This window comes from Lagopus muta, chromosome 3, assembly GCF_023343835.1.
Source record: "Lagopus muta isolate bLagMut1 chromosome 3, bLagMut1 primary, whole genome shotgun sequence".
NCBI lineage: Eukaryota > Metazoa > Chordata > Aves > Galliformes > Phasianidae > Lagopus > Lagopus muta.
Genome location: NC_064435.1, coordinates 34,592,093 through 34,614,888, shown reverse-complemented (window position 1 = coordinate 34,614,888; position 22,796 = coordinate 34,592,093). Strand labels below are relative to the sequence as shown.

General features: G+C 40.0%; 2 long non-coding RNA genes across 2 annotated transcripts; both read right to left on the bottom strand.

The window, feature by feature from the left end:
- Positions 1–4,477: 4,477 nt before the first annotated feature.
- On the bottom strand, positions 4,478–21,328 carry LOC125690447 (uncharacterized). The gene is made up of 4 exons (XR_007375679.1): positions 21,159–21,328; positions 6,588–6,766; positions 5,639–5,729; positions 4,478–4,580 (listed from the first exon to the last, which is right to left on the bottom strand). It is a non-coding gene; the product is annotated as an uncharacterized LOC125690447 (long non-coding RNA).
- Positions 8,682–11,264, bottom strand: LOC125690450 (uncharacterized). Its single transcript, XR_007375683.1, has 2 exons — positions 9,296–11,264; positions 8,682–9,013 (listed from the first exon to the last, which is right to left on the bottom strand). It is a non-coding gene; the product is annotated as an uncharacterized LOC125690450 (long non-coding RNA).
- Positions 21,329–22,796: the final 1,468 nt, after the last annotated feature.

Genomic DNA, 22,796 nt, shown 5'->3' with positions numbered 1-22,796 from the left:
ATACCACTGTCATCAGGAATATTTTCAGCTCCTAGTTTCTGATTTTAGATAGACCATTTGGAGTTCACTAATTTGCTCCCACCACAGGAGCAATTACAGGATTTTATGTTCAAATAATAGTACACAAACAATTAGAAATCGGGCTGAGACCACTGTGAAAATTGACCTTTCCAAATGGGGATATGCTTACAGTGCTTATGGCATCAAATGTGAGCATTTTGTGGCTGTATAATCCCATCCACAACTCTATCTCTCTAGTGTTTGTAATGGTAATTCTGTGTCCCCATGCACAAATGAAAGAAGTACATGCAAAGCATCCCCTTTTTGCCTGTATCAACTTTTGCAGTCTTAATCCAAACATTCAAATACTTTCAAATAACCACTTCATAATTCCAATTTACTCTTAATTTCAATTTTTTTCCACTGGTACCAGCATACCTCCCTATTCAGGCTGTGCAAAATGTCCCCAGAATTTTAAAAGAAAATTTTACAGTAGAATGTTATGATCACTGTTCCTCTTTCCAGGTGGTAGCTGATCAGAGTAATGTGAGACATTCATTCTAGTTCACATGCACAAGATATCTGCTGTGTTTATGAATTAATCTTTTCCCCCTCTACAAGGTACTTTTGGTAGTCAAAAGTCATTCATATGTATGAAATACTGGCACTGTTTTTTGAAATTCATCCTTTATGTCAATTTTCTCATCCTCTGTTCTCCATTGAAATTTGCTCTTGCTAGTGGACTCTGTTGACCTCCTCTTAAGGGGATATTTCATTGCCTTTGCTGCAGTGATAACCATGGAAGTAGAACATCCCATTTCCCCATAAAGCTGTCTGGGGAACTGAAATGGAAATTGCCCTGAATGGAAGAGACTCCAGTCCTGAGAGTGGGTTGCTCTAGGTTGATATTCCCTTCCTCCTGATTTCCTTCAATTTTCAGATTTCTAAAGAAGATTCAAGGAGAATGCTTTTCTTACTATTAAATGGCCTAAGCAGAATGAAGTTTAAGAAAATGAAGCAAGCAGACAAACAAAAGGAGGGTAAGGAGTGATCCTGGAATTCTAGGCATAGCTGGAAAGTTCATCTCCCTGGTATGTTGCAGGCATGGCAATATTATTAAACGTTCCCCAGGCAACGTTGCTAGGTTCCAAATTCTGTATTTTTCTTCCAGAAAATAAAATATTTTCCTTTTCCAATCAACTAACCCCTCCATCAATGTGTAACAAAATACCCAGAGTACATCGTGCAAAAGCTGTTTAATTTCTCTGTTACTGTCGTATTTATGCTGTCATTATGTCAAGGTCAGATTAAACTAAGGGACAATCAGCTTAAGTGTTGATCATGGAATCTGGGAGTGTAATTGCTGCAAAAAATTTTCTAATAAGGTTTTAAAGGTTCGATACATTATTTCAAAATAAATGTGCGCAAAGGAGATCTTGAAAGATGTTACTGAAATGTAAGTGTCAGTCATGCAAGAAGTAGAGATTTAAAAACAGTCTTTGTATTCACAGGTCCATGACATGAAGTCCCTATTTGAAATACAATAAAAGAACATTCAAGGACAAAATCATTCCCCGCCTTAAATTTCCCTTAACTTCATTCAATTATTTAAGAACCTATGTGTTTTCCTTTCTCATGACATATGACAACAAATTTCTGCATATTCACTAAATCTCTCTGTAGGAGAAAGACCTCCAGATTTCTGAGCCATGTAGCAGCAAATTTCCTTTGGACCTGTCTCGTTCTTGGTTGATCTAGTACATTTGTTTGTTGTAACCCACAGTGTTCTATGTGACATGCATTACGTCGCACACTAAACAAAAACCATTTATGATACTCAAAATAGCATCTGAAGTTGATTTCATTCATCTTCTGGTACATGAACCCACTTGAGTGCCTTTTTTCTAATAGGAGACAAAGCCTTTGCAGTGTACTTCTGAAGATCAAGGCAGGAGAAAATAAGCTTTCAAACAAGGGCTCTCCACAAAGTAGTTGCAGACAGGCTTTTCAACCAAATTACCTGACCTGGACTTATCTTTCATTATGGAAAGTGCAGAGCAGTCTTCCCTGATGCTTTTGCTGTGAGCAACACACAAGTCAGCACAAGAAACAGACAGCAAATAACACAGCAGAAGAAGATAGTCAAAAGAATGAAAACTATGATTTAGGAAGACCTCAACTGGTGGTTGCTTGTGGCAAGTGCATTAATTTTCCAGAATAGTTTCAAAACCTTAGCATTAGAATGACTCAGTGTCTCACTACGCATTGGTTGGTTGCCATAATAAAGTCAGCTATTGGGATGCTTTGATATTTTCACATGAAAACCTCAATCTTATAGCGCTATTGCCTGCTCATGGATAACTTAACTACTGTATCTGTACTGTCCTTCAGACTGTATCAGAGGAAATGCCCATGCAATACTCAGATGTTTCCCTGAGAATGGACTGGACACCACCAGAACAGACAAATGTGAAAGGTTCCAATTCTGGGACAAACTGCTTGTACACCTGGTCTACTGTTGTCCCTGGTACCACATTGCACAAAAAGGAATGCAAGACTCTATGACCACTAGTCAAACAGAGAGGTTAGATGCCCCCATGAGACTTGTTTTAAAGCTTCCTCCCCATTCTCTCAACAGATTCCCTTAATCAGATCCAAGTTTGCCACTTTTTTTTCATCTAGTTCCCAGAGAGCTGGAGTAGCAAAATACCATTCTGGCTGGTGAGAATGATGGTCTTACACCCAGACATTTTCTCCTAGTCTCCTGGTGTCTGTGTGCTGGTGAGAGAAGGCATAGTTCTTCTCTTGTGCATGAAAAAAATGTGACACAATTAGAGAGAAATGGGGTTGCCAGTACCAAAACAACATACTTGTTTATTTTGCAGGCATAAAATGTGCAAAGCAGCAATATATGGTCAGCTACAGGTGCAAGATCAGTCAGATGGAACAGGAAGATGGAGTTTAAAATGTGCCCCATGCTCCTCACCCAACTGGAAAAAAAAAAAATAATAATAACAAAAATTGCATTTGATAGGGCTCTGTTGAACAGAGAGAGATAAATGCCAGGAACTTCTTGAAATCTAGAGAAGATACACTGCCATTTATAAAGTTTGAACCAGGACAAACGAGTCTGTAGAACATTTAAGGAGTTATAAAGATAAAAACAAGTAGCTGGAAAGGCTAAGGGTGATGGGGACATTTTAAAATGTGGTGGTAGAAAACCCAACATGCAAGCGAGCAAACTGAGAAAGACAGTGACCATCTGCCATGCCGAGTGGGGATGCAGCCATCCATCCACTTCTCATACCGACACAGCCCCGTGGCGGGTGCTGGGAAGACCTTGGGGCAGGACCCCACGGATGGGAGCAAGGCCATCCTTCTCTTCCTCTGTCACCTCCCATCACATCCTTGCTTCAGCCAGGCCTTCATGAGTGAGCTTGAAAATGGAGGCAAGTAGCATTAATTCAGCTTTCCTGAAGAAAAATTGAGTAAATAAAGTCAAGGATAGGGTAAACCTACTTTCACAAGATGGAAGTTAGGCTGGTAGCTTTGGGGGCTCCTGTTGGTATGAATGAAGGCTGAGGGTTCAGTTTGCTGAGTATTTTGCAGGATCTAGCTCCTGATCTGATGCTGAGTCACCTCATTGGGGCTCTTGGACACTTTGCAGGATTGCACCCCTCATGGCTCTACCTGTTGTAGCAAAAAGGCTCTACTGAGGTATTCAACCAAAATCGGGAAACAAAAATCACTATATTTAGCAGTATAACATTGTGATTAAAATCACTATATTATGCAGTATTTTTAGCATAAATAGGAAAATCCAGCATTTAATACATAGTACTGGGTTCATTTGCAGTCATATAATAGCTGTCAACTAATGCCTGATAAACCCCTGCCTAAATTGGAATTTTATGGTATCTGTTTTATTATATACCTATATTTATTCTGACAAAAGTTGTCCAAACTTGTCCAAAAGACTAGGGGTCCATTTTATGTGCCTGGGTGTCCAAGCACCTGCCAGCTGTTTGTCCCTTGAATTGAGGACATCATGTTTTCAATTTCCTTCAATAAAGCTATGAATCTGGCAATTTGCTGGCCTGCTTCAGCTAAACAGAAAGGACAATTTGAGAAAGATCATAGTTCAGGCTCAGTCAGACGGAAACGATTGAAAACAGAGAGCTGGCCGCTATGTTTCCCCAATGCAGCTTGCTGTCGCAGTTTGACTGACAAACTGACTTTTTTGAGGTGCTCATGCCCATTTCAGTCAGAGTTTATTGAAGGTGATTTTGATCTTCTCCATGAGGCCACAGCAGCGGCCATGCCATCTGTCACCTTGATTGCATCGTGGATTCTCTGGAGAGAGTGCGATGGCTCCTGATCATTTACAGATTGTGCTGCTTTCGCCTCCATAAGGACCACATGCACAGAGCCAGATGGTGAACATACACGCTTATTATAAGTCTTTATCTCTGTGCAGGAAGGAGAGGCACCATTAGATCTCCCTCAGGAGCTCCTCTCCTCTCTACCGTCATGCTGCTCTTCGGCAAATACAGTCTTCTTCAGCTGTCATCAACCTACCTCTGAAAATTAAAAAAATAAACAATAATTCCATCAGCATGGGCACGAGATGTACAGGCTCTGCCACAAAGCAGCCCCCCCCGCACACACACACACGCACACACACATTCGGTCACTCCCGTGACTGTCAGCTTTAGGTGGAAACAAGTTTGTTTGTAAAAAGACAGCCCGCGTGTAATTAGGAGAGGCTTCTTTGTGAAAATAAAGCGATGCCGTCCCGGCCGCTCTTGGCACATTTCGCATTCAGCCCATCCTTTCTTGAAAGCAAAGACTGAGCGCGCAATCGCTATTTTCCAAAGGCAGCTTTGTGTCGGTGCCTGTGCTGCCCGGGCTGCTCCTATTGGAATGTGCTTCGGGATGCTGTGTGCCACGGGTGGTGGGGCTGAACGGAAGGGCAATTCTGCCACACGGAGACGGGGGCAATGCCAGAGGTGCATCAATGCTGGACCGCTGCAAACAGCTTTGTCATCCTATGGCTGCAAAGAGCCACCCGACAGCATCTGACCGTGAGGGAGAGGGCAGCACCCGCAGTCCGCATGCATCTTGGCTCTCCGGGTCTGTGCAGCCAGGTGTAGGGTCTGAGTGCTTCTACCCTACTGCTTCTCTTTGAACAGCAGACACCTCATTGCTGGTAGCAAACTTTTACTTGTCCCTGCTTAGCTGCATTTTCTCTTTTAAAGAAAATGTAATTGTTAAATCCTAAAATCTCAGCAGAAGAACCATTGCAGGCACGCATTTCTGGGCTCTGCCAAGCACAGAGCATCCTTCAGAGCGAAGTACTGGCCACCTTCCAACCCCAGCGTCTTTTCTGAAACACATTGAGATTAATTTGTTTGTTTCTTTCTTAGAAGTGCTTCTTTCCTGAAGACACGATGTCAGGGAGATATGATTCAGAGAAGAGACCGACACATTCCAAAATGCTAAGGGAACTTGTTAAGGTCACTATCCCAGAAATGGAAAAAACATGATTTTTTGTTTTTGTTTTTGTTTAAAATGAAAGAAGAGAATTTTCTGGGGTTTTGTTAAGAAATGGATGATAGATCCAGATAGCATCACTTACATTGATTGTCCCTTGCTCTTTTCCTTTACGCTTGTTTCAGTGTTCCCTGTGATTTCTCTTTATTCATACTCCATTTGGTAAGGAACTTCTACTGTGGAAAAAAAACAGTTACACTGCTGGGATTCTGTCCCACTTTTCCCTTTATTCAGATTGTGTGGAAGAGAAAAGCAGATTTTTGTAAAAATATTAAATTGCTTCATAAATGAAAATGGGTTTCAATTCTAGCTTTAGTGGCTCACACAGGTTACAGTGAATCTTATTTTTCAGCCCCAGAGTAACACAGTATCAAATAGCATCTTTCAATTTTGTCAAAAAGTCATGTTTTAACATTTTTCTGAGTTCTTCTCCACATTTTGCATCCTGAATGCTATGGCATCAAAAGGAAAGGGGGAAAAAAAAAAAAAAGGAACTTCTCTCCATAAATTAGAAATAAGTTTTTAAATATGGAATTAAATAAGGGAAAACATACATGTATGCTTACTGTGTGTTAAGATCTCAAGCATATATTCAGACATTTTATTTGTCGTCCTATACTTTTGCTTAGGCTACTATCTGAAGTTGGTGTTATATTTTGTGAATCTGTAATTCCCCTAGAAAATATAAAGTCTCTCACTGGTTCTTAGACGTATGGAACATAGAGAAATCCTTCTGGCTACTAGCAGTTGTATCTATCTCCTATTGTCTTGCTTTGTCCATCCCTAGCATACCTCCCCAAATTAGGCTACCATGTGGCTATCTTGTATCTCCTCTGTGGATAGAATTTTATATTGTGCTCAAAATCTCTGATTAATCTGATTAGGCCAGTGAGTGACTAATCCTTTAATCTCCTCAAGAGCACTGTTATGTCTGCTGCGTGTCAGATTTGTAACTAATAATCAGTTAAGTAAATGCTAAAAGTTAAGCAAAAACTATTTTGGACCCATTTCAGCATCTGCTTTTCATTACTGACCTTTAAAGTTAAAACTGTATGGAGAGCAGGAGTGAAAATCAGAAATTGCCTGTGGAGACAGCTCTGCTGCTGCAAGCTGTATCGGCCACCAAGGACCACCCAATGCTGTTCCTCTCTTCTAAGTAAGTGATTCAATTACAAACAGGTAGCTTCCCTTTGCTTTCTTTGTTTCTTTCACCCTGCAAAGCAAATAAAAAATATGCTCTCTGTATGCTTATAATTCAGAATGAAAATTCTACTGGCAATCAATTTTCAACTATTTGCTTTACCCTTGCTTTTCATTACAGTCAGAAATCTTTGCAATCTTCACCTGAGCAAACACAGGCACCAAAAAAAAAAAAAAAAAAAAAAAAAAGAAAAGAAAAAAAAAAAAAGAAAAAAGGGTTTTGCCTGAATAAAAGGAGACTGTATGTAGAAGGGGAATCTGGGGCAGAGGAAGGAAAAAGTGCAATCTTTGTAGAAAAAAAAAATGTGTAGACCTATTGCTGGCAGATGTAAAAGCATCAAGTCAATATGGTAACAAGGATCAATATGCCCTCAGGCAAGATATGATTATGACAATGCTGAATGCATGTATAAATTTACCACTCCAACTAGCTGCCTAGGAACAAAATAAATTCAAAGCAACCATGCAGAGAGGAGTCAAACTTGAGCCTGATATCCAGCTCATAAACGTAGCCATGACACAAGGAGACATTCAGACAGGACAGGGGATCACCTCCAGAGGAGCTGGGCCCTAGTGCTGCCCTTTAATGGACATCCCTATACAGTCCCAGCTCCACGTTCCCCACAGAAAGCACAAGGTACATCTAGCATAAGTTCTGCTGCATCTTCTGTCCCCAGACTGGTTTTATGTTTGCAACTGTTGGCATGCAGACTGCAGCTTGCCACCCGGACAATGAGGGCAGTGCCCCAGCCATGGAGCACTCAGGATGAAATTGGGGATGAAGTGATCTTACTTGCCCCTTTTTGTGGAGGTATCTGTGAGGACTGCACAAACCTCACAAGGTAGTAAAACTACCACAGATTTCTGTAAACCAATCTATATTGTATCTTTTCAAGAAAACCTGGGATAAAGAGCATCCATTAATTACTCTCACACTCACAAACCAAGCATTGTAATACAAGTGGTTTTTTATTCTTTTTATTTCACAACATATTTAGACACCTTTATTTTACCTTGACAAAGAAGAGAGAGAGTCAGGTAAACACAAGAAATATCTAAGGAGGAATATGAGCACAATAGATTTTAGGCCAGATTTCCCTTTGGATGCACAAGCTGAACTCCCACAGATTTCAATGACAGCAACACTGACAGCAGTAGGAATCAGGCGTACCCATCCAAGGGTATGATTTGGCCCATTGCATATGAGGGCTATCCAGCTCATGGAAGCAGTGAGCAGTGTATTACAAACACTGCCTCTGTGCAATGTACTGGGGGTTTAAAATGCTCTGTGGTGTTTTCTATGCTTCTAAAATTCATTTAATAAAGATAGCCAAGGCTGTTCAAATCAGTACCTGTTGAAAGAACAAACTCACTAAAAGATGTAAAGTTTGTTGGAAGAAGGTTATACGTTTAACAGTTTCTACTTGAACAGCCAAACAACCCTCATTTTATAGCCCATCTAAAGCCACAGTGCATCCACTGGAGAAAGACAGATTTTTCCCAGCCTTGCTTCCTAAGCTCATCTTTGCAAATGTTTTCTATCCTTGCTTGCATCGGTATCATTTCACCTGGACAATGGTAATGGCTCATATAATTATGACTTTGTACATGAGCTGAATTCCCTGTGGATGCTGGGGCTCTTATTATCCTTAACCTCTGGTGGTGAACTCTCATGTCAGCAGAGTGACTGAGGGTTCAGCAGGTGGCTGAGATGAGAAGGGTGGTCACGCAGGGCCTGGCAGCTGATGGGTAAGTCGTTAGCACTTATGGAGTGCAACCACCAAGGAAGAGAGACACACATAGATCCTTTGCTCCAGTTCTTCCCTGCTGAGTGGCATCACCAGAAATTGGTTGCAGCAGAGCCATCCTCTCTAGTGCAGTTTCCTATATTTTTTCATTGTGGTGATTTTGTTAGCATCTCTCATTAAATTAATTTCCACTCTTTTCTGTGTCCAGACACACTGGAAAAGAGATTACAGAGCTCTCGCTAGCATAAACTCTTCACCCTGGGTGTGAGATGAGGGATGCTATTTTCCTTCTGCTTCTTCCCCCTCGGTCCCTCAGACATGCTTTCAACCTGTACCACTTGAGTGCATTGGTAGAAAGAAACAACGGCTCCCCAGGGCAGACGTAAGTCTTCCTTCTGGCTGTAAATATGGTTTGGGAAACTGGTGAACTTAACATGGCCTGGTCCATGTAGCAGGCAGGGAAAAGGGCTGTTGCCAGGAGGGACTGGTCCTGATCCTTTAGTCTGGTCTGGCTGAAAAGTCATCGAGAAAAACAGGGAAAACATGTTGTTTAAAAGTATTAAATGCAAAGTCCTGAGAATTATTTTTTTTAAGATCTGCTGAAGCTTTTTCCTCGACAACTCTTTGTTTAATTTAATGCCGAGTTTCTTCAATCCTTCTAAAATATTTTTTTTCCTTCTTATGTCTAGACCACATATTTTGTATCTCTATACATTTATATAGCAATGTAAAGCAATATACAGCAATATAGAAATGTAGCAATGAAAGATTTCTATATTCTTTTAATGCCCCACCTCTTCCAAGCAACAAGGAGTCATCAAAGTCCACCCAGCACCACAAATTATTTCAGCTCACTTCTAACAGTCTGCTTTGCTCATTCTCTCTTCATTTTGTGCCTGATGTTGCCATAAGCCATGGGGAAAGTGGAGGAGACACTGTAGGGTCTCTTCCCTGGACACAAACAGCATAGGGACCAAGACAACTGCTCAGAAACAACTGTGTTTGTGCCTGTTCCCAGGTTGGGTCACTCCTGTCTGGTATCAGCAAGTATCCAGGAGTACCTGCAAGAGACTGAGAACCTGCAATCACCTTTAAGAAGAAAACAAGGACAAGTACAAAGAAAAAAAATGACAACTAGGAGCACATCACTGGATAGGAGTGAAATGCAAATCCTGTGACTATTACTTCCCTCCAGAATTGTACAACCACAGGGGGTGTGATAAACCATCTGTAAAACTTTCAGAGAATAAATTTCATGTCTTAGTCTAATTTCTTCCAGTCATATTAAATGCAGAGCTAAGTGGGGATTTTCTTCCCCAGGAAACTGTGAGCTTAGTTGAAACTCTGAAAGTGTGGAGCTTAGTTAACAGTTATCCAGACATCTCAGATCTGACCTGTGTACTGACCATCTCTGGTTCCCTTAAACCCTTTGCATTTTTCAGTCACAGTGCATGTGCTGGTAGGTTTCAATCCTGATTAACAATTCTGTATTAATGTTCCCACACAAATCCTGTTTCCCTGGAACTATGGAATATACATTGAATTTTGTTTTATAGTACTGAACATAAATTACATGCACAGTATGGTAAGTGAACGTTGAAGCAAAACCTGTAGTGATTTAAGAGCCAATATTTAAAGTATATTCTCATCCATGTGGGCAAGAAGGAGTCAAAGCCAACAAAGAACTTGCTGTTTTTCTCACTTGGACATTGTTGAATTTGAATTCATGTGTGTCACCAGAAAATGAAATCAACAAAAACAGTAGAGTCTGAATCATTCTTTTCACACTATTAAGGATACAATGACCTTTCTGTATAAGAACCACATGCTAATGAAATTGCTGATAGTCTAAATATCTCCAACACAGAAACAAACCAACTAAAGCAACAAGAAGAATGAAGTAACCAAAGTGAAGCTATAATGACAACAGTGACCCATTTGAATATCCTTATCTGCATGAGACAGATCAATTAAATAAATCTAGATAGATCAGTCTCCTAGGTCAATTTAAAAAATATACAGTTTGATGCTCCCAACAAAGCTGGGAAATCAGATGATGTATATTCATTTAGGGTTTAATTTATTTGAAATATTTCATTATGAAATTTTTCACTGTTTTTCTTCCCTGTCTACATCCATGTAATCTGAACACCGCACTACACCAGATTCCTCTTATTGTCTCATTTGAGAATGAGGTGTTCATGCTTGTAGTACACAATTAGATAGAGATAGCCTAACAAACCATTTGAGGATGAACACATATATAATATGCACCACATTGTGCTTTACAGTGGAATTAATAATCATGTCTTTAGATTGCTTTATGCTTCCCTTTCCGTAATGAAATTAAATCACCACCACCGGTGCATCAAAGCTGCTTTGTTTTCCTATGACAGAATTCCAACATAACTTCCAAAATATTCCATTATTTCTTTTCTTCCAAACCACTCATTGTTTCCACCAGCCTTTCCTCTTCAAACTTAGCAGCTGCAGTTCTTCTGTACAGCTGAAGACAAGAGGGGAGAGGGGAGAGCAGTAGCTGCAATAGTTTATGTTGATGTGTGGTGTCCATATGGACAGTATAACTTAACAGTAAGGCTTTTCTTTACTGGGTTTGATCTTGGCCCCAGGAGTCAAACTCTGGCTGTTAGGGGACTTGTTGTAAGTAATGGTCATTTGTGTTTCATAATTATCTTGAATAAACACAATTAGTTCCACATTCTGCTGTTTTCTTCCTAAGGCATCTGTAAACATTCTGTACCATTCTAGCAAATAGCTTTTGGCAATCTTAAAAAAAAAAAAAATCCAAAAAAAAAAAAAAAAAAAGAAAGCAAAATGGTTGTTCTCAGTGGATCCTTTTAATTTATTCTAAGGAGCATGCCCAGAGGAGCAATGAGACCTAGTAGAAAATAATGGCAAAGGGATATTATCTTTCACTTAGTTAACCATTGTAACTCACTTTGAAGAATCTCCAATCGCAGTCCTCATGTGGTTAAATTAGAACATGGACTCAAGAGTTTTCGCTTCAGGGTTTCTCCCATAAGTCAGCCTAACGTCTTTGGTATAGAAATAATATAGGCATCCTACTTCCATTCTCACATTCTAAAAGATCTTTAGCAAAATTGGCCAAAATCTTTAATAAAACAAAGAAAAGGAGTGTAGATATTTTTAAATACATCCATGCAAAAATCTGTGCTTTTCTTAAAGCTTCAGATGCTCTGTAGCCTTTGAGCACTGAGCAGTTTATTTCTCCTCTCTGTGCCTCATTTTCCCCATCTGTGAGAGAGAGGGAGAGATAGCATTTGCCCACTGTTGTATTTCTCTTTCAACTGAAAACACTGCAAATTCATAGTCACACCATCCCCATAAAATAATCCTTAGTGCCCCTTTTATTTATGTACGGTTAAAATAATAGAATAATATTTCATCAAGATAATGGGCTCTTTTTTTTTCCCTTGCATATTAGGAAAACAGAAAATCAGTAATCCTTGCCCCTTAAAAATGAAGAACTTTGCCAAACAAACAAAAAAGCAATAACAACAAAAATGAAACAGCTTAATAAATAAGGAGGAGGAGGCGTTGCAGTCATTGTTCTAGCAAACAGGCAGTTAAAACTGGGTGGAAAGTGTCAATTGGTAAAATTAGCTAAAAAGTTAGTTCGAGTTTTTGCCCTACATTTGGACTATCAAAACTGAGGCAAACTTTTCAAAGCAAATTGCTGAGGATTGCCAAGTTAACAAGCTGTTCTGTGCTGCAAGGGACATATTTATGGACATACTTTCAACAAGACGTACCTAGTGCTACCAAGCTGTGCTGTACTAAAGAGCAGTAAGTATCAGATAAACTGATTTTTTTTTTTTAAATAAAAGATTTCACACATGAGGATGATAAAGCACAGCTCAAATATTCAGAAGTGTACAAACTAGCCCTCCCCTCCAAACCCACCCTTCATTTCTCTTATGATAGCATCTAAACAAAGCAAGAGAAGCCAGGGAATTCAAATTTAAGGTTATTTCACATAATTTTATAATCCATGAACTTGTGAAGAAGACACTGTACAGTTAATTGTGGATGAGTACAAGGTCTTCTGTGGGAATTCTTATTTTAGTAGGGTTGTGTGTAGCACCTTTAATGATTTTTCAGAGTATGTCTTTCATATATATCAACTTCTCCCTCCTTAAGAGATTAGTGAAGATAATTCTAGCCTACAAGACAAACAAAGTTAATAAAGCAAGAGAAAATACCTGAGAAAAGGCCTTATTTCTAATCTATTTTATAAGGAGCAGAGAATCTCATGGCAATTCTCTCCAAATTCGATCTTTATCACTTCTACACAGAGGGCCAAACACACTGAATTTCTTTATAAGTTCCTGCCAAGGTAGATTCTAACTCTGGGTACAGGACTGTTTTACACACCCTGGTTCCTCTATACACCTGTAGCCCACAATCAGAGTATGGTGATAGGTTTTACTTCACTTCCTGCTCACAGAATGCTGAGGTCTTTTCTGTTACCTGGGCTAAGAACATGCCATGTGGAGCACACCCATTCCTGGGAGGTCACCCAGTAAACAACCATCATACACGTAAGCCCACAAATGGTGTTATAAAACATGCCAGAGAATGCTTTCATAGTCCATAAACAAAAACGATTCTAAAACAACAGATTATTTGCCTTCAACCTCCTTTGTATACCCTGGTTTAAATCAGAAATCTGATAGCGAATAAGTAAATCATGTCTATGAACTTGTGTCAAAGCTCACTGGACATTCTGCATCTACTTATGTATCCAGAAATGCTATGGGCTTATTTTATGAGATACGTGTCAAGAGAAAGTTTTCAAAAGAGAAATTTTCAGCCTGAGTAGACACCAGTTTTCCTCTGTGGTGCTCCCAGAGAGTCAATATTCTCCACAGAAGTGAGAGTCAATATTCTCCACAGAAGTGCAGGAGCTCTCCAATTGAAGCTTATTCAAACCAGAACCCATGTCACTCACCAGGAGGCAAATCCAAGATTTAAAAAAAAGTAGGAGAGATAGCATTTTTCTCCTATAGATCATTTTTTTTTCATGTAACCTTAAGCACATTTCTGAGTAGCTGCTGTCTCCCGTGTCATTTGTACATTGGAAGTGTCATATAGAAGCATCTGCAGCTTTTTTAGAGATGAAATACTTACATTCAGAGCACCTTTTTAAATACTTCTGAAAGAAGTGTACCTATTAAAATTTTCTGTTATTCAACAAATAAGAAGTTTAGTTTTCATTATTTTAAACTACAAAGTACTGAGTAGATTAAATAGGTGCAAAAAAGGCGGTTGAAATACAGGATCACAAATAACCAAATGTAATCTAAATAAGTCATCTGCATGCAGCACAAAAACAAGAACACTGAAGAATGTTTTCTCACTTTCTTTCTGGACTCCTACTGTTCCCAAAAATGATTTAACATTTACCTTTCTTTTAAGAATAACTTTAACCTTCGGGGCTCTCAAGGATATATATGCCGATTTATCCATTTCAGACGCAACAGTATCCCTCCCTCAAATATCTGAAAATGAATTCATTTAATGCCTGTAAGTCAGACTTCTTTTTAAGTGTGAACTCGAGTTTTGGAGGATTTTTTTCCCTCTAGTTTTGGTAGAAGATATTTAAGCAGAAAGAGCAGCTTGTTTCCTTGACAGCAGAGAACCAACTGTTTTGGTTTTCTTTGTTCCATGTCTGTTCAACATACTGTATCCATAGAAATAGCTGCTGTCCCAGAAGTTCAAGCATTTTCTATTACATATACCCGAATAGAGGGTTAATGCTACCTTAACTTTGCAATTTTCCCATTAAAAAAATTCACAAACATAAAAAAAAGAAAAAAATGTTGAAAAAAGAAAACGTTGGAAAGAAAAGCAATGTTGTACATTCTGCATGTTTCCGGTTTATATTTAACATTTCAGAACTACCAATATTAAGCTAGCTATTTGAGAAATAAGGACAAATGTAATGCATTCTTTACAATGCATGTTGGTGACTGGCTGTTACAAAAGAAACTGCTACTTTTACCATTTTTAGAGCCACATAACTTGGTGAACTGCTTATTTAAGTGTGCCAAGTCTCCTTGTTTGTAGCAGTCCTGATACTTCACCAGATATTTTCTTCTACTTCAGAAGTGAAGTAATAGAAAATCAGGTAACTTAGGTTTGAGGCCCTGGAACAGGTTGCCCAGAGATGTGGTGGATGTCCCATCCCTGGAGATATCCAAAGTCAGACTGGACAGGGCTCTGAGCAACCTGATGTAGCTGTAGGTGTCCCTGCTCATTGCAGGGGAGTTAGACTAGAAGACCTTTAAGGGTCCCTTCCAACTCAAATGATTCTATGAGTCTATGAGGTTTTACATCTGAGGATCAGACTCACTTCTAAGACAAAGTCACAGCTGATGAGGGGTACTCAGATGGAACCTACTGCTGTGCCTCCTTTAGCTTCCCTTCTTTTCCTCCTCATGCACCATCCAGCTCTACCCCTGCATGAGGAATACCACCTGCAGCTTTTTGCAATCTGTGAAATGAGTGCATAGACATTTTGAAAATGGAGACTGGAAAATCCTCAGTAAAGATGAGCATGGAAGCATCTGGCTCCCTTTTTCTCCCCTGGAATGATATTTTATGAAGGTGCTTCCCACCATGAAATGTTCTCTGAGCAAGGAAAACTTTCCAGAGAGCTATGAAACAATGAGGAAGAACATGACACTGAGGTTATAACTAGAATAAGTTTGTCACTTTTGCTCCACATCCTTTGCCTGTAGTTGTTTACAACACACTGAGTGTGCATGCAGAAATCACAGAGGCAGTCCATACCTTCCAAAACAGCAAACTACCCTTCAGGTGTCAAGATTCTCTACCACAAGAACAGGTGTGGGGAAAGGGGGCAGGAAAGAGCTGTGCTACACAGCTTAATTAAATCATAAATCACCCACTTTAACCCAGAACAATCTACTTTTCCTTTTTCATCCAGAAACGAGGACAACTCGCAGCGCTGCGCTGCCCGGCGCAGGGGAGCTCTCTGGCAAACCCCAAGTGTTTGAGCTAAGAGGGGGTCTTGCTGCAGGGCTGGGGAAAGTGTGAGCCCCCTGCCCCTCCTGGGCCATGGAATATAGATGAACTGTGAGAACAAGCAGCCGGGCTTGTTCCTGTGAGCTGCCTGCCTGCTCGCTCTGCCTCTTTGTGTGTATGTATACATGTGTGTGTGTGCTGGTGTGGGTGTAAGTACACATTTGCAAAACGTAAATAAATATAAATAAGCACGCACTCGTATTTCTGCACAAACATTTATGCAGACACACAGAACATGAAAAGAAACTACAATGAAGTAGCATCATTTTACTCCTGGTGCTCCCTGCGTATGGAGGAAATGTATGGGCAACGGATTTTTTTTTTCCAAGCATGAGCTCAGCAACATCACAAAGCCTGATTTCCAACATGGCCTTTGCAGATTTGCTTTTATCACTTTCTCTCATTGTGTCCTTATGTACAAGGGTAAAGACTATTCTGCTGCATCCAAGTGCAGTGTGCTGAAGGGAGGGTGAGCAGTGGGGAGCCGTGCCTGTGCCACTGTCCTTTGCCTGTTCCTGATTCCATGGCCCGAGGCAATGGTTTGCATTTTTAGGACAACAGCCGGCTATCTGCAAGCAGGAGACCACTCGTCAGGCTTCATTACTGCACACAAAATGACACTAGTGAGCCTGTGGTCACAACTGTGCTTATGGTGCGCTGAAAAGCCATTACATCTCATTGCAACAAAAAACTGCACGAATGTACAGGCTGACCAGCCCCATAAATTGCCAAAAACCTGACAGATCAGCTTATTTATGCAATGCGGTACCTGCGGTATGAGTTCTGGATAAAGGCTACAGTAAGAGACTGGAAACTAAGAGATCTTTTCATCAAAGTTGTTACATTTTAATAGGCAGTGCTCCTGTTTTCTTTATTGGATACTGAAAAAATAAAGAATTTAATTCTGCTGCATGCTTGCAGCATTAGGCATGGTCAGCTGAAGTGTCTTCCTCTTCTCCACATTATCAACCCGAAAAGCATAGTTAAAATCTAATGATCGGCATTAATGGATTTTCATGTTTGATAGCGTTATTTTTCATTGTTTAATTTTTTAATATGGATCACATGAACGTATCTGATATATAGCATTTTAACTTAACCATAAGTGAACTCACTTCTGCTACAATTACCAACATTGTTATTTAAGTTGGATAATGACTGTATATAACCATTTTGCATGTAAAGGGTAAAACTGAAAGAGACGAAGAAAATGTAGCAATTGGGATTCTGGAACATTCCCTTCCACAGGAAATTCATATCATAACGTGGCTAGTATTTATTTATTTTGCAGTTAATTTGCACTCATTGATGAGAGCAGGGAACAAAAGCACTGGGGGCCACATTCTGACTGCGTGTGTATGTGTCCATATACGTGCAAAGGGAGAGGGGATAATTTTGTCCTGGGGAAGTAAGATTTGTAGAGAGATTCCTTTTTCTCTGCTATAACTGGGGAATGCTGAGAGGCTCTCAGGCTCGCAGTTTTTTGTCAAGTAATCTTATATCCCTGGCATCATTTGGTAAGCTCAGGTGTAAGACCATAAAATAACTCAATACTGTTGATGGGTTGTGTTGGCACATTCAAAGTCTAAACAAGACCAACATCAGCCTTCATCATTAATAAAATTGTTGTACCCAAAATTCACATGTATTTCCCTTTCCTCAAAAATACTCCTCTTCATATTCTCATACACACATGTTTAAAAGCATACATGGTTATGGTGACCAGGAGGAACTCATTTCTGTTGGCAAAAGTCCTCACCTCTGTGTTAATAGATTCTTGCAAGTGCAGGAATTTGCTGTAGGTCTTGCATCCAATCTGTTAATGGTCATCAGAGGTCTGTACAGCAATATTCTATATTACTATATTCTACTGCAATAATGCCTGACCTTCCAGCCCAGCTCTCCACTTTCTCAAAATGTGAAGCATGCTGGGTATGGTAACACGGAGGGGGAGGGCAGTTCTTTACAGAAAATACTTCAGGGGACTCAGCCATGTGGATTGAACTTTACCTGGAAGCTGCATTAAACTTTTTCAAGGCCTCTGGGTTCAAAAAATGTAGGATGCTGTCACATTGATTAAGGATCTGGGTCTTGACAGAAGGTCCATCAGCTGTAACTTTGAAGGCCACAGATATGACGATGGAAGTATAAAAGCAGCCCATGGACTTGTGAATGGTAATGCATTACTTTAAAAAGATTGATATATTGTCACTGTAACACCTACCAGTAAGAGGAACTAATCTGCCAGAGGTTTTTCAGCATTCCATCATCAAGTTTCTCCTATAGTGACTCTTGCCACTGATACTGAGTTATGTGGCTATAGGCATGCTGTAATGTGCTTTTTCCCAGCACATATAGAGCAATACATACAGGTAATTGCCTCCACCAGCTCACACTGGAGTCAGTAAGAGGCATTTTTATTGAAAACTGCAGGACTGCTTTGTTGCATGCAAAATTAGGGATCGAGACTCCACAAACTGGGTATCAAGGAAGACCTATTAGTAATACCAGCATCATTTTTGTTGTGATTGCTTAAGTCTGATCTTGCATAAATAAATACCATGTTATTCACAAATAAGGCTGAGATATAACATAGTCCAATACATGGAAAAAACAGACCAATCGTTTGACAGCTACAATTCTGGAACAACAGAGAGACAGAGCACATAGAGTTTTTTCTCCCATTTACAAAAGGAAGCAAATTTTATAAATGACTTTTATACCCAGGGAAGTGGCTTTGAGCTGAACTGTGACCTAAGAATGACATTATACATCTCTCTTTGTATTATCAGGTGAGCGCACATACTTCTGGTGAAAGAGCCTCCCACTGGTGAGCTGGAGGTCCTTGCCCTGGAGGAGAAGCAGCAGCAGAACAGGTACCTGGCACTAATCAGCAGCACCATGAAGGAGGCAGTAAGATTTCTGTTGTTCTGTGTTTGCCATCTGCATGATACCCTGTTTTCTCGGCAGTGATGTGAGCTGACCCATTTCCTTTACATATTGCCTGCATGAGGACTGCCCGTTTTGGTATCGCCACCAGCTCTGGAAGGAAATAGCAGAAACAGTTTTCTATATGAGGGTAACAGGAGATAGGGGCCAGCGTGGTCACAGCATCACAGTGCTTTACAGTCTAGTTATTATTTTAATTAATTCCAGCAGTTTAAATATAGAACATTCAATGCACTGAAAAATACTTCAGAAAAGCTACAGGTATACAGACCAGAAGAACTATCAGCCTTATCAGTTCTAAAGATGAAACCATTTGTCCACTGTATGTTTAATAACATCACAGATAGCTGCTGAGTATCAGAGTAATATCAACTCAGTGAAGCAGAAGGAATACCAGAAACTGGTCTTTTATTGCCATCCAGCTGTAGCACCTCCTGGAGTGCAAAATTAGGGAGTTTAAAAGCATTGACAACAGTAACGAATACTCCTCGTTCATATGGTGTTGTGCATTGCATTTTAAAGGTGCTACATGTATCTTAAGTGAAAAATGAACACAACTTCCCAGAGTTTTCAAAGAGATGAGGCAAACTGAAATAAAAAGCAGGTAAAGTGTACCTGCATACAATAAAAGCAACATTTTCTAGGGCATGCTGAATATTCTTTCCTAAGCATCCTCCAATGAATCTGGTGATCTAAAACAAGTGCAGCTGAACACAAGACCAGCAGTGATAGTGGGGCTCCTTTCATAATTTTACACCATCATTACCTTCTGGCATCTTTTTTATCTTCTTGTATACTTCAAGATACATTTTTAAGCAGCTTTCTGTCACTATTTTATAAGAACATGTTGACCTTTTTCTATGTCCTGGGGATCAAGCACAGGTGCACAAGGAGAAACCATAAATTCTAGCTATGTTTCTAACACTGATTAGCTATTCGTTTCTAACACTAGTGCCTCCAGAGGCACTGCAGACAAGCCAGCAGCTAACTCAGTGTCTGCTGTGGGACTGGAACATTACAAGAGGCAGTCACTGCCCAATACTTCAACTCTGTAAGCAATGCAAGTCACTATAACTGCCCTTCTTCCTAATTTCATTTGTTTTAATTATTTACCTTCTAGAACAGTCATGCCTCAAGTTACCGCCTGCTAGAAGTTAGCAACAGATAGTTCATGGCACCTCATAGAAATCGCCAGCAGTTGGCATGAGCAGAAAGAATCCAGAAGAACAGAAACCAGATCCCAGTTCCAGAGAAGGTCTCCATGCTCCTGATTCAGCCTCTGAAACTCTTTCTGCAGCAGAAGAACTTGCTGAATATTTGGTTATCAGTTTTCTTCTCATCCATACCCTCAAAATTTTTAATCCTGTAGGGATAAGTGATTGTTACACTACCTACATAAAAGAATGACATAACAGTTGTGCTACAGAAAACTCAAATATGCAGATATTTTAATTTGCTTTAAGTGTTCCATCTGGAATATCACAATGAACTATTTACTGCTGCTCCTATATTTAAAACTGGTAGGCTACACTTAGAGCAGCTGTTAAGTTAATAATCAGTGGGGGACAAATTGATACATAACTTAATATGCCAGTCTTTCAAAAGCTCTTTAAGTAGTTCAATTCTATTACAGTTTCAAGATTTACATAGTCGTAGCCTTACCATTTCTAGAGTGAATCTCTTAGGACTCACTCACTGAGCTTCTGAAGCCCAAGATATCACCTAAGACAATCTGAACGAGGAATACTGTGTTTGCCAAATACCTTGATATGTTGCTTTTAAAAATCTCACAACACCTGAGTTCCAGATACAATTTTTTTCAGCAGCACAAAAATTATTCCTTCTTCCCCTTTTCCTTTCTCCTCTTTTTAAGTCACATCACATAGGCTTCATTGCTGTGCTCAGTTTTTCACTCGCAGTTGCAATGAAAACCTGCTGAAGTCATCATCACAGAAATGCAGCCCAAGATCCATGATTTCTGGCTCCAAATACTTAATTCTGTCATCATTCTTCTCTCAGGGCATTCATCTCTTTTCACAAAACAAACATGGGACAAAAAATCGTATTAAGAACTGGATGATCATCATGCTGCCATGAATGTATAGCTTTGTTGTCTTTAAGACACCTGGAGCCATCTTTACCTCTTCTCCACACAGCCAGGACCTCAAATGTATGTGCAGAGGAAACCACTATTACCACTACTTTTCCATGATAGCTGATACTCCAACAAGAAACGTGAGGCTTCAAATGGTAGGAAAGGAAAAAGATTTGATCTTAGGAGGAAAAAAAACAACAGCACAAAGACAACAAACCACAATGGAATCACTATTATTGTGTTGGGAGGTTTTAAAGAATGAACTAGCTAAACACTGACTTACTAACACTGATGTGCTCCATGGCTTTGATGTAGATGGTCATGCTGGAGGGCAGGGCACTGACTGCTCACCCATTTGAACTTTCTGTCACTCCTGTTTTCTATGATTCAAATGTGATGGGGAATTTAACCCAAGACTGGAAGATAAGGTGAAATGGAAAACTGGAGATGATCAGATGCTCGAAGGTAACAGTCCATCAGCACTTTCCTACCCCATGGCTCCCCCCTCTATCATTGCTCACCTCTTATTCACCTTCCCGTTTCTTTCACCCGCAGTCTCTCATTTTCAGATGCTCTGCTCGCTGGCTTGCACCTCCAGCTTGATCTGGAGCAGCTGACATCCAGCACTCAGAGTTTGTGACGAGATTGGCTTAAATGGAGTCACTTCTCTGGCGATGAAACCGAGAGCAGATTTTTCAGCCCCTTCTCTCTCACACCCTCTTTTTCTCACCACTCATCCCCCTCCTGCTTTAGGGTGCTTTAATGTGATGAGGTGCTAGATACAGTCAGCCGAAGCTGCTGTTTTAGACTGGTTAGTGAGAGCGAGCTAACACATGTGTGCTGTGTATACATATTTTATTATTACCTTTCTAGCACATTCGGGTCTGTCAAAGGAAGTATGGCTTTATTTTGCAGTTTTCTGTTATATTTAATGTTTTACACTTCAGGAATGCTTTATAAGTAGGGCATAAGTTGTGGGAGCAATGGAATTCAAATCAGATACACAGCCTAACTCCAAGTCCCCTATTAACTTTTTCATCTCCCTGCAGAAGTTGTTTCTGTCCATATTTTTATTTCAGCTGGGCTGAGTGGGAGAAAGAACTCTAAGGGAGGTCTTAGCAGATGGTTGTCACAAACTGCATACGGCAATTGAGAATTAGTGTGCAAGCATATGCAACCTGGTACAGTATGAAACATTCCAGCATATGAACATTGAAGTAAATCAAGCCTGGACAGGTTTTTTCATTATTATTATGAAAATTAGAACTTAGTTTTTCTTTTCTTTTGAACATACGGATCTCTGGGTTTTGCAACATATGAGGCAAATTCTTGACTAAAGCATAACTCCTCAGAAATAGAGGTAGTTAAACTTAGTATGGATTTAGTTCACTACATTTAATGCAAAAATAAAACATGCACAAATGCAATCACTGTATATATATGTACACGTGTATCTGTGAAGCACCTGATTTTATCCTTATAGTTCCTCTTGCTCAATACGTTCTCTGAATAATCTGTGAAAGAAACCTACTAATGAAAAGAATGGATAAGAGAAGTATAGAATATATAATAATAATACTAAATCCAAGAATAATAACTTCGATACATATGTTGATTTTGTTGTTGTTGCCGGATGTTTTTGTTTTTTGTTTTTAATAATATTTTGTTTTTTCCTTTTTATTTTTAGAGAAGGGGAACCTTTTCTAGAAATACCATCTGGAACTGGAAAATATCAAGTGGAGGAGCAACCATCCCTTTGTAGGTCATGCTTTGAACAAGCAGGAGGAAGGATTCTGGGACTCTGCCTTGAAATGTGGCAGTGTTTGAGCAGGTCTTTCCCTGAGCAGCGGTTCAGGGAGCATCTGTTCCCCTGTGCCCTGGTTCCAAGCTGCAGGATTGACCCTGCTCCAGGCTGGTGTCACCCATCTCCCCTCAACTCCTTCTGCATCATCCTCTCTGAGCCTGGGGTGTGGAGACAGGGGAGCAGGGAAGGGATTTAGGGGGCAGCTTTTGCTGTGAGGGAGTCTCCTGGAATCTATGCCTCAGATCTTCCTTAACCTTCCTGGTTGCCCTTCTCACTAAGTTATGGTAGAAAACTAGAGCTGAAATGGAGAAAGGGGAAAGAATGCAAATACTGGCACACAAGGAAACAGTGAATT